General features: G+C 26.3%; 15 non-coding genes across 15 annotated transcripts; all 15 read right to left on the bottom strand.

The window, feature by feature from the left end:
• Nucleotides 1-494: 494 nt before the first annotated feature.
• LOC119673636 lies at nucleotides 495-658 on the bottom strand. The gene has a single exon (XR_005252152.1). It is a non-coding gene; the product is annotated as a U1 spliceosomal RNA (small nuclear RNA).
• Nucleotides 659-1,246: 588 nt separating this feature from the next.
• LOC119673623 lies at nucleotides 1,247-1,410 on the bottom strand. Its single transcript, XR_005252140.1, has one exon. It is a non-coding gene; the product is annotated as a U1 spliceosomal RNA (small nuclear RNA).
• Nucleotides 1,411-2,002: 592 nt separating this feature from the next.
• Nucleotides 2,003-2,166, bottom strand: LOC119673625. Its single transcript, XR_005252141.1, has one exon. It is a non-coding gene; the product is annotated as a U1 spliceosomal RNA (small nuclear RNA).
• A 548-nt stretch (nucleotides 2,167-2,714) lies between these two features.
• LOC119673611 lies at nucleotides 2,715-2,878 on the bottom strand. The gene has a single exon (XR_005252128.1). It is a non-coding gene; the product is annotated as a U1 spliceosomal RNA (small nuclear RNA).
• A 604-nt stretch (nucleotides 2,879-3,482) lies between these two features.
• Nucleotides 3,483-3,646, bottom strand: LOC119673641. The gene has a single exon (XR_005252156.1). It is a non-coding gene; the product is annotated as a U1 spliceosomal RNA (small nuclear RNA).
• A 594-nt stretch (nucleotides 3,647-4,240) lies between these two features.
• On the bottom strand, nucleotides 4,241-4,404 carry LOC119673626. The gene has a single exon (XR_005252142.1). It is a non-coding gene; the product is annotated as a U1 spliceosomal RNA (small nuclear RNA).
• Nucleotides 4,405-4,997: 593 nt separating this feature from the next.
• On the bottom strand, nucleotides 4,998-5,161 carry LOC119673628. Its single transcript, XR_005252144.1, has one exon. It is a non-coding gene; the product is annotated as a U1 spliceosomal RNA (small nuclear RNA).
• A 588-nt stretch (nucleotides 5,162-5,749) lies between these two features.
• On the bottom strand, nucleotides 5,750-5,913 carry LOC119673629. Its single transcript, XR_005252145.1, has one exon. It is a non-coding gene; the product is annotated as a U1 spliceosomal RNA (small nuclear RNA).
• A 604-nt stretch (nucleotides 5,914-6,517) lies between these two features.
• On the bottom strand, nucleotides 6,518-6,681 carry LOC119673630. Its single transcript, XR_005252146.1, has one exon. It is a non-coding gene; the product is annotated as a U1 spliceosomal RNA (small nuclear RNA).
• An 876-nt stretch (nucleotides 6,682-7,557) lies between these two features.
• Nucleotides 7,558-7,721, bottom strand: LOC119673631. The gene has a single exon (XR_005252147.1). It is a non-coding gene; the product is annotated as a U1 spliceosomal RNA (small nuclear RNA).
• Nucleotides 7,722-8,285: 564 nt separating this feature from the next.
• LOC119673640 lies at nucleotides 8,286-8,446 on the bottom strand. Its single transcript, XR_005252155.1, has one exon. It is a non-coding gene; the product is annotated as a U1 spliceosomal RNA (small nuclear RNA).
• Nucleotides 8,447-9,008: 562 nt separating this feature from the next.
• Nucleotides 9,009-9,172, bottom strand: LOC119673637. The gene has a single exon (XR_005252153.1). It is a non-coding gene; the product is annotated as a U1 spliceosomal RNA (small nuclear RNA).
• Nucleotides 9,173-9,761: 589 nt separating this feature from the next.
• Nucleotides 9,762-9,925, bottom strand: LOC119673632. Its single transcript, XR_005252148.1, has one exon. It is a non-coding gene; the product is annotated as a U1 spliceosomal RNA (small nuclear RNA).
• A 591-nt stretch (nucleotides 9,926-10,516) lies between these two features.
• On the bottom strand, nucleotides 10,517-10,680 carry LOC119673633. Its single transcript, XR_005252149.1, has one exon. It is a non-coding gene; the product is annotated as a U1 spliceosomal RNA (small nuclear RNA).
• Nucleotides 10,681-11,284: 604 nt separating this feature from the next.
• Nucleotides 11,285-11,448, bottom strand: LOC119673635. The gene has a single exon (XR_005252151.1). It is a non-coding gene; the product is annotated as a U1 spliceosomal RNA (small nuclear RNA).
• Nucleotides 11,449-11,488: the final 40 nt, after the last annotated feature.

Raw genomic sequence — 11,488 nt, forward strand, 5'->3', positions numbered from 1 at the left:
ACACAATCACAATTCAATATTTTAACTTAATGAAAATTGTAAATATTTTAATTGTAAACATTTTTTTTTTTCGTTAACACAACCGTGATGGTAATTGTGACTAAAATCTAAATAATTATTTGTCACATATTATATAAATTAATTTTTATTAGTATTTAACTCTGCTGTTTGATTAGAAATAAATTCTGAAGGCTAGTTGAGTGGACCATTTGATTCATATTACAATTTTTATATAAAATAATAATTTAATATTATTTCTTATATCGACATAAATATTTTGGTTCAATACTTTTTAAATATTATTTATTTATTAATTATTAAATAAAGAAGTTAATATAAAAATTATTTAAACAATTTAAAAGTTTTTTGCATTATTCTTTTCTCACTCAATACAGCTAATGTCAATGTAAAAAAGCAATTCTAATAAATGATTGCAATCATTTATATTGCATTCGATATATTATCCTAAATATTATATCTGAATGTATTCTTTAACCGGGTCGGCGCGTATGCCATCCCGACACCCAAAAATTCCACGCACGAGTTATTCACATTAGGAATAATCGCAGGGTTCTACTCAACCGAATGTGCAATGGTCAAGCTTTGCCCCGAGGGAACCGCCTTCGTGATCACGGTAACCCCTACGCCAGGTAAGTATGCTTTTATATTGAAATTGGCATATACTTAATGAATTCATAATTTCAATTAAATGAAAATTAAAAAATTTTTTTCCTCTCACACAATCACAATTCAATATTTTAACTTAATCAAAATTGTAAATATTTTAATTGTAAACATTTTTTTTTTCGTTAACACAACCGTGATGGTAATTGTGACTAAAATCTAAATAATTATTTGTCACATATTATATAAACTAATTTTTATTAGTATTTAACTCTGCTGTTTGATTAGAAATAAATTCTGAAGGCTAGTTGACCATTTGTGGACCATTTGATTCATATTACAATTTTTATATAAAATAATAATTTAATATTATTTTTTATATTGACATAAATATTTTGGTTCAATACTTTTTAAATATTATTTATTTATTAATTATTAAATAAAGTTAATAAAGTTAATATAAAAATTAGTTAAACAATTTAAAAGTTTTTTGCATTATTCTTTTCTCACTCAATACAGCTAATGTCAATGTAAAAAAGCAATTCTAATAAATGATTGCAATCATTTATATTGCATTCGATATACATATTATCCTAAATATTATATCTGAATGTATTCTTTAACCGGGTCGGCGCGTACGCCATCCCGACACCCAAAAATTCCACGCACGAGTTATTCACATTAGGAATAATCGCAGGGTTCTACTCAACCGAATGTGCAATGGTCAAGCTTTGCCCCGAGGGAACCGCCTTCGTGATCACGGTAACCCCTACGCCAGGTAAGTATGCTTTTATATTGAAATTGGGATATACTTAATGAATTCAATATTTCAATTAAATGAAAATTATAAACATTTCAATGGTAAAAATTTTTTTCCTCTCACACAATCACAATTCAATATTTTAACTTAATGAAAATTGTAAATATTTTAATTGTAAACATTTTTTTTTTTTTCGTTAACACAACCGTGATGGTAATTGTGACTAAAATCTAAATAATTATTTGTCACATATTATATAAACTAATTTTTATTAGTATTTAACTCTGCTGTTTGATTAGAAATAAATTCTGAAGGCTAGTTGAGTGGACCATTTGATTCATATTACAATTTTTATATAAAATAATAATTTAATATTATTTTTTATATCGATATAAATACTTTTGGTTCAATACTTTTTAAATATTATTTATTTATTAATTATTAAATAAAGAATTTAATATAAAAATTAGTTAAACAATTTAAAAGTTTTTTGCATTATTCTTTTCTCACTCAATACAGCTAATGTCAATGTAAAAAAGCAATTCTAATAAATGATTGCAATCATTTATATTGCATTCGATATATTATCCTAAATATTATATCTGAATGTATTCTTTAACCGGGTCGGCGCGTACGCCATCCCGACACCCAAAAATTCCACGCACGAGTTATTCACATTAGGAATAATCGCAGGGTTCTACTCAACCGAATGTGCAATGGTCAAGCTTTGCCCCGAGGGAACCGCCTTCGTGATCACGGTAACCCCTACGCCAGGTAAGTATGCTTTTATATTGAAATTGGCATATACTTAATGAATTCATAATTTCAATTAAATGAAAATTAAAAAATTTTTTTCCTCTCACACAATCACAATTCAATATTTTAACTTAATCAAAATTGTAAATATTTTAATTGTAAACATTTTTTTTTTCGTTAACACAACCGTGATGGTAATTGTGACTAAAATCTAAATAATTATTTGTCACATATTATATAAACTAATTTTTATTAGTATTTAACTCTGCTGTTTGATTAGAAATAAATTCTGATGACTAATTGAGTGGACCATTTGATTCATATTACAATTTTTATATAAAATAATAATTTAATATTATTTTTTATATCGACATAAATATTATTTATTTATTAATTATTAAATAAAGAAGTTAATATAAAAATTAGTTAAACAATTTAAAAGTTTTTTGCATTATTCTTTTCTCACTCAATACAGCTAATGTCAATGTAAAAAAGCAATTCTAATAAATGATTGCAATCATTTATATTGCATTCGATATATTATCCTAAATATTATATCTGAATGTATTCTTTAACCGGGTCGGCGCGAACGCCATCCCGACACCCAAAAATTCCACGCACGAGTTATTCACATTAGGAATAATCGCAGGGTTCTACTCAACCGAATGTGCAATGGTCAAGCTTTGCCCCGAGGGAACCGCCTTCGTGATCACGGTAACCCCTACGCCAGGTAAGTATGCTTTTATATTGAAATTGGCATATACTTAATGAATTCAATATTTCAATTAAATGAAAATTATAAACATTTCAATGGTAAACATTTTTTTCCTCTCACACAATCACAATTCAATATTTTAACTTAATGAAAATTGTAAATATTTTAATTGTAAACATTTTTTTTTTTTTTCGTTAACACAACCGTGATGGTAATTGTGACTAAAATCTAAATAATTATTTGTCACATATTATATAAACTAATTTTTATTAGTATTTAACTCTGCTGTTTGATTAGAAATAAATTCTGAAGGCTAGTTGACCATTTGTGGACCATTTGATTCATATTACAATTTTTATATAAAATAATAATTTAATATTATTTTTTATATTGACATAAATATTTTGGTTCAATACTTTTTAAATATTATTTATTTATTAATTATTAAATAAAGTTAATAAAGTTAATATAAAAATTAGTTAAACAATTTAAAAGTTTTTTGCATTATTCTTTTCTCACTCAATACAGCTAATGTCAATGTAAAAAAGCAATTCTAATAAATGATTGCAATCATTTATATTGCATTCGATATATTATCCTAAATATTATATCTGAATGTATTCTTTAACCGGGTCGGCGCGTACGCCATCCCGACACCCAAAAATTCCACGCACGAGTTATTCACATTTAGGAATAATCGCAGGGTTCTACTCAAACCGAATGTGCAATGCGTCAAGCGTTTGCCCCGAGGGAACCGCCTTCGGATACGTACCCTACGCCCAGGTAAGTATGCTTTTATATTGAAATTGGCATATACTTAATGAATTCAATATTTCAATTAAATGAAAATTATAAACATTTCAATGGTAAACATTTTTTTCCTCTCACACAATCACAATTCAATATTTTAACTTAATGAAAATTATAAATATTTTAATTGTAAACATTTTTTTTTTCGTTAACACAACCGTGATGGTAATTGTGACTAAAATCTAAATAATTATTTGTCACATATTATATAAACTAATTTTTATTAGTATGTTATTTAACTCTGCTGTTTGATTAGAAATAAATTCTGAAGGCTAGTTGAGTGGACCATTTGATTCATATTACAATTTTTATATAAAATAATAATTTAATATTATTTTTTATATCGATATAAATACTTTTGGTTCAATACTTTTTAAATATTATTTATTTATTAATTATTAAATAAAGAATTTAATATAAAAATTAGTTAAACAATTTAAAAGTTTTTTGCATTATTCTTTTCTCACTCAATACAGCTAATGTCAATGTAAAAAAGCAATTCTAATAAATGATTGCAATCATTTATATTGCATTCGATATATTATCCTAAATATTATATCTGAATGTATTCTTTAACCGGGTCGGCGCGTACGCCATCCCGACACCCAAAAATTCCACGCACGAGTTATTCACATTAGGAATAATCGCAGGGTTCTACTCAACCGAATGTGCAATGGTCAAGCTTTGCCCCGAGGGAACCGCCTTCGTGATCACGGTAACCCCTACGCCAGGTAAGTATGCTTTTATATTGAAATTGGAATATACTTAATGAATTCAATATTTCAATTTAATGAAAATTATAAACATTTCAATGGTAAAAATTTTTTTCCTCTCACACAATCACAATTCAATATTTTAACTTAATGAAAATTGTAAATATTTTAATTGTAAACATTTTTTTTTTTCGTTAACACAACCGTGATGGTAATTGTGACTAAAATCTAAATAATTATTTGTCACATATTATATAAATTAATTTTTATTAGTATTTAACTCTGCTGTTTGATTAGAAATAAATTCTGAAGGCTAGTTGAGTGGACCATTTGATTCATATTACAATTTTTATATAAAATAATAATTTAATATTATTTCTTATATCGACATAAATATTTTGGTTCAATACTTTTTAAATATTATTTATTTATTAATTATTAAATAAAGAAGTTAATATAAAAATTATTTAAACAATTTAAAAGTTTTTTGCATTATTCTTTTCTCACTCAATACAGCTAATGTCAATGTAAAAAAGCAATTCTAATAAATGATTGCAATCATTTATATTGCATTCGATATACATATTATCCTAAATATTATATCTGAATGTATTCTTTAACCGGGTCGGCGCGTACGCCATCCCGACACCCAAAAATTCCACGCACGAGTTATTCACATTAGGAATAATCGCAGGGTTCTACTCAACCGAATGTGCAATGGTCAAGCTTTGCCCCGAGGGAACCGCCTTCGTGATCACGGTAACCCCTACGCCAGGTAAGTATGCTTTTATATTGAAATTGGCATATACTTAATGAATTCATAATTTCAATTAAATGAAAATTAAAAAATTTTTTTCCTCTCACACAATCACAATTCAATATTTTAACTTAATCAAAATTGTAAATATTTTAATTGTAAACATTTTTTTTTTCGTTAACACAACCGTGATGGTAATTGTGACTAAAATCTAAATAATTATTTGTCACATATTATATAAACTAATTTTTATTAGTATTTAACTCTGCTGTTTGATTAGAAATAAATTCTGAAGGCTAGTTGACCATTTGTGGACCATTTGATTCATATTACAATTTTTATATAAAATAATAATTTAATATTATTTTTTATATTGACATAAATATTTTGGTTCAATACTTTTTAAATATTATTTATTTATTAATTATTAAATAAAGTTAATAAAGTTAATATAAAAATTAGTTAAACAATTTAAAAGTTTTTTGCATTATTCTTTTCTCACTCAATACAGCTAATGTCAATGTAAAAAAGCAATTCTAATAAATGATTGCAATCATTTATATTGCATTCGATATACATATTATCCTAAATATTATATCTGAATGTATTCTTTAACCGGGTCGGCGCGTACGCCATCCCGACACCCAAAAATTCCACGCACGAGTTATTCACATTAGGAATAATCGCAGGGTTCTACTCAACCGAATGTGCAATGGTCAAGCTTTGCCCCGAGGGAACCGCCTTCGTGATCACGGTAACCCCTACGCCAGGTAAGTATGCTTTTATATTGAAATTGGCATATACTTAATGAATTCAATATTTCAATTAAATGAAAATTATAAACATTTCAATGGTAAAAATTTTTTTCCTCTCACACAATCACAATTCAATATTTTAACTTAATGAAAATTGTAAATATTTTAATTGTAAACATTTTTTTTTTCGTTAACACAACCGTGATGGTAATTGTGACTAAAATCTAAATAATTATTTGTCACATATTATATAAACTAATTTTTATTAGTATTTAACTCTGCTGTTTGATTAGAAATAAATTCTGAAGGCTAGTTGACCATTTGTGGACCATTTGATTCATATTACAATTTTTATATAAAATAATAATTTAATATTATTTTTTATATTGACATAAATATTTTGGTTCAATACTTTTTAAATATTATTTATTTATTAATTATTAAATAAAGTTAATAAAGTTAATATAAAAATTAGTTAAACAATTTAAAAGTTTTTTGCATTATTCTTTTCTCACTCAATACAGCTAATGTCAATGTAAAAAAGCAATTCTAATAAATGATTGCAATCATTTATATTGCATTCGATATACATATTATCCTAAATATTATATCTGAATGTATTCTTTAACCGGGTCGGCGCGTACGCCATCCCGACACCCAAAAATTCCACGCACGAGTTATTCACATTAGGAATAATCGCAGGGTTCTACTCAACCGAATGTGCAATGGTCAAGCTTTGCCCCGAGGGAACCGCCTTCGTGATCACGGTAACCCCTACGCCAGGTAAGTATGCTTTTATATTGAAATTGGCATATACTTAATGAATTCAATATTTCAATTAAATGAAAATTATAAACATTTCAATGGTAAAAATTTTTTTCCTCTCACACAATCACAATTCAATATTTTAACTTAATGAAAATTGTAAATATTTTAATTGTAAACATTTTTTTTTTCGTTAACACAACCGTGATGGTAATTGTGACTAAAATCTAAATAATTATTTGTCACATATTATATAAACTAATTTTTATTAGTATTTAACTCTGCTGTTTGATTAGAAATAAATTCTGAAGGCTAGTTGACCATTTGTGGACCATTTGATTCATATTACAATTTTTATATAAAATAATAATTTAATATTAAATTTTATATAATTTTTTTCCTCTCACACAATCACAATTCAATATTTTAACTTAATCAAAATTGTAAATATTTTAATTGTAAACATTTTTTTTTTCGTTAACACAACCGTGATGGTAATTGTGACTAAAATCTAAATAATTATTTGTCACATATTATATAAACTAATTTTTATTAGTATTTAACTCTGCTGTTTGATTAGAAATAAATTCTGATGACTAATTGAGTGGACCATTTGATTCATATTACAATTTTTATATAAAATAATAATTTAATATTAAATTTTATATCGACATAAATATTTTGGTTCAATACTTTTTAAATATTATTTATTTATTAATTATTAAATAAAGAAGTTAATATAAAAATTAGTTAAACAATTTAAAAGTTTTTTGCATTATTCTTTTCTCACTCAATACAGCTAATGTCAATGTAAAAAAGCAATTCTAATAAATGATTGCAATCATTTATATTGCATTCGATATACATATTATCCTAAATATTATATCTGAATGTATTCTTTAACCGGGTCGGCGCGTACGCCATCCCGACACCCAAAAATTCCACGCACGAGTTATTCACATTAGGAATAATCGCAGGGTTCTACTCAACCGAATGTGCAATGGTCAAGCTTTGCCCCGAGGGAACCGCCTTCGTGATCACGGTAACCCCTACGCCAGGTAAGTATGCTTTTATATTGAAATTGGCATATACTTAATGAATTCATAATTTCAATTAAATGAAAATTATAAACATTTCAATGGTAAAAATTTTTTTCCTCTCACACAATCACAATTCAATATTTTAACTTAATCAAAATTGTAAATATTTTAATTGTAAACATTTTTTTTTTCGTTAACACAACCGTGATGGTAATTGTGACTAAAATCTAAATAATTATTTGTCACATATTATATAAACTAATTTTTATTAGTATTTAACTCTGCTGTTTGATTAGAAATAAATTCTGATGACTAATTGAGTGGACCATTTGATTCATATTACAATTTTTATATAAAATAATAATTTAATATTATTTTTTATATCGACATAAATATTATTTATTTATTAATTATTAAATAAAGAAGTTAATATAAAAATTAGTTAAACAATTTAAAAGTTTTTTGCATTATTCTTTTCTCACTCAATACAGCTAATGTCAATGTAAAAAAGCAATTCTAATAAATGATTGCAATCATTTATATTGCATTCGATATATTATCCTAAATATTATATCTGAATGTATTCTTTAACCGGGTCGGCGCGTACGCCATCCCGACACCCAAAAATTCCACGCACGAGTTATTCACATTAGGAATAATCGCAGTTCTACTCAACCAATGGCAATGGGCAAGCTTTGCCCCGAAGGGAACCGCCTATCGGTATCACGGAACCCCTACGCCAGGTAAGTATCTTTATATTGAAATTGGCATATACTTAATGAATTCAATATTTCAATTAAATGAAAATTATAAACATTTCAATGGTAAACATTTTTTTCCTCTCACACAATCACAATTCAATATTTTAACTTAATGAAAATTGTAAATATTTTAATTGTAAACATTTTTTTTTTCGTTAACACAACCGTGATGGTAATTGTGACTAAAATCTAAATAATTATTTGTCACATATTATATAAACTAATTTTTATTAGTATTTAACTCTGCTGTTTGATTAGAAATAAATTCTGATGGCTAGTTGAGTGGACCATTTGATTCATATTACAATTTTTATATAAAATAATAATTTAATATTATTTTTTATATCGACATAAATATTATTTATTTATTAATTATTAAATAAAGAAGTTAATATAAAAATTAGTTAAACAATTTAAAAGTTTTTTGCATTATTCTTTTCTCACTCAATACAGCTAATGTCAATGTAAAAAAGCAATTCTAATAAATGATTGCAATCATTTATATTGCATTCGATATATTATCCTAAATATTATATCTGAATGTATTCTTTAACCGGGTCGGCGCGTATGCCATCCCGACACCCAAAAATTCCACGCACGAGTTATTCACATTAGGAATAATCGCAGGGTTCTACTCAACCGAATGTGCAATGGTCAAGCTTTGCCCCGAGGGAACCGCCTTCGTGATCACGGTAACCCCTACGCCAGGTAAGTATGCTTTTATATTGAAATTGGCATATACTTAATGAATTCAATATTTCAATTTAATGAAAATTATAAACATTTCAATGGTAAAAATTTTTTTCCTCTCACACAATCACAATTCAATATTTTAACTTAATGAAAATTGTAAATATTTTAATTGTAAACATTTTTTTTTTTCGTTAACACAACCGTGATGGTAATTGTGACTAAAATCTAAATAATTATTTGTCACATATTATATAAATTAATTTTTATTAGTATTTAACTCTGCTGTTTGATTAGAAATAAATTCTGAAGGCTAGTTGAGTGGACCATTTGATTCATATTACAATTTTTATATAAAATAATAATTTAATATTATTTCTTATATCGACATAAATATTTTGGTTCAATACTTTTTAAATATTATTTATTTATTAATTATTAAATAAAGAAGTTAATATAAAAATTATTTAAACAATTTAAAAGTTTTTTGCATTATTCTTTTCTCACTCAATACAGCTAATGTCAATGTAAAAAAGCAATTCTAATAAATGATTGCAATCATTTATATTGCATTCGATATATTATCCTAAATATTATATCTGAATGTATTCTTTAACCGGGTCGGCGCGTACGCCATCCCGACACCCAAAAATTCCACGCACGAGTTATTCACATTAGGAATAATCGCAGGGTTCTACTCAACCGAATGTGCAATGGTCAAGCTTTGCCCCGAGGGAACCGCCTTCGTGATCACGGTAACCCCTACGCCAGGTAAGTATGCTTTTATATTGAAATTGGCATATACTTAATGAATTCAATATTTCAATTAAATGAAAATTATAAACATTTCAATGGTAAACATTTTTTTCCTCTCACACAATCACAATTCAATATTTTAACTTAATAAAAATTGTAAATATTTTAATTGTAAACAATTTTTTTTTTTCGTTAACACAACCGTGATGGTAATTGTGACTAAAATCTAAATAATTATTTGTCACATATTATATAAACTAATTTTTATTAGTATTTAACTCTGCTGTTTGATTAGAAATAAATTCTGAAGGCTAGTTGAGTGGACCATTTGATTCATATTACAATTTTTATATAAAATAATAATTTAATATTATTTTTTATATCGATATAAATACTTTTGGTTCAATACTTTTTAAATATTATTTATTTATTAATTATTAAATAAAGAATTTAATATAAAAATTAGTTAAACAATTTAAAAGTTTTTTGCATTATTCTTTTCTCACTCAATACAGCTAATGTCAATGTAAAAAAGCAATTCTAATAAATGATTGCAATCATTTATATTGCATTCGATATATTATCCTAAATATTATATCTGAATGTATTCTTTAACCGGGTCGGCGCGTACGCCATCCCGACACCCAAAAATTCCACGCACGAGTTATTCACATTAGGAATAATCGCAGGGTTCTACTCAACCGAATGTGCAATGGTCAAGCTTTGCCCCGAGGGAACCGCCTTCGTGATCACGGTAACCCCTACGCCAGGTAAGTATGCTTTTATATTGAAATTGGCATATACTTAATGAATTCAATATTTCAATTTAATGAAAATTATAAACATTTCAATGGTAAAAATTTTTTTCCTCTCACACAATCACAATTCAATATTTTAACTTAATGAAAATTGTAAATATTTTAATTGTAAACATTTTTTTTTTCGTTAACACAACCGTGATGGTAATTGTGACTAAAATCTAAATAATTATTTGTCACATATTATATAAACTAATTTTTATTAGTATTTAACTCTGCTGTTTGATTAGAAATAAATTCTGAAGGCTAGTTGACCATTTGTGGACCATTTGATTCATATTACAATTTTTATATAAAATAATAATTTAATATTATTTTTTATATTGACATAAATATTTTGGTTCAATACTTTTTAAATATTATTTATTTATTAATTATTAAATAAAGTTAATAAAGTTAATATAAAAATTAGTTAAACAATTTAAAAGTTTTTTGCATTATTCTTTTCTCACTCAATACAGCTAATGTCAATGTAAAAAAGCAATTCTAATAAATGATTGCAATCATTTATATTGCATTCGATATACATATTATCCTAAATATTATATCTGAATGTATTCTTTAACCGGGTCGGCGCGTACGCCATCCCGACACCCAAAAATTCCACGCACGAGTTATTCACATTAGGAATAATCGCAGGGTTCTACTCAACCGAATGTGCAATGGTCAAGCTTTGCCCCGAGGGAACCGCCTTCGTGATCACGGTAACCCCTACGCCCGGTAAGTATGCTTTTATATTGAAATTGGCATATACTTAATGAATTCAAT

The sequence above is a fragment of the Teleopsis dalmanni genome, chromosome 1 (genome assembly GCF_002237135.1).
Source record: "Teleopsis dalmanni isolate 2A chromosome 1, ASM223713v2, whole genome shotgun sequence".
NCBI classification, from domain to species: domain Eukaryota; kingdom Metazoa; phylum Arthropoda; class Insecta; order Diptera; family Diopsidae; genus Teleopsis; species Teleopsis dalmanni.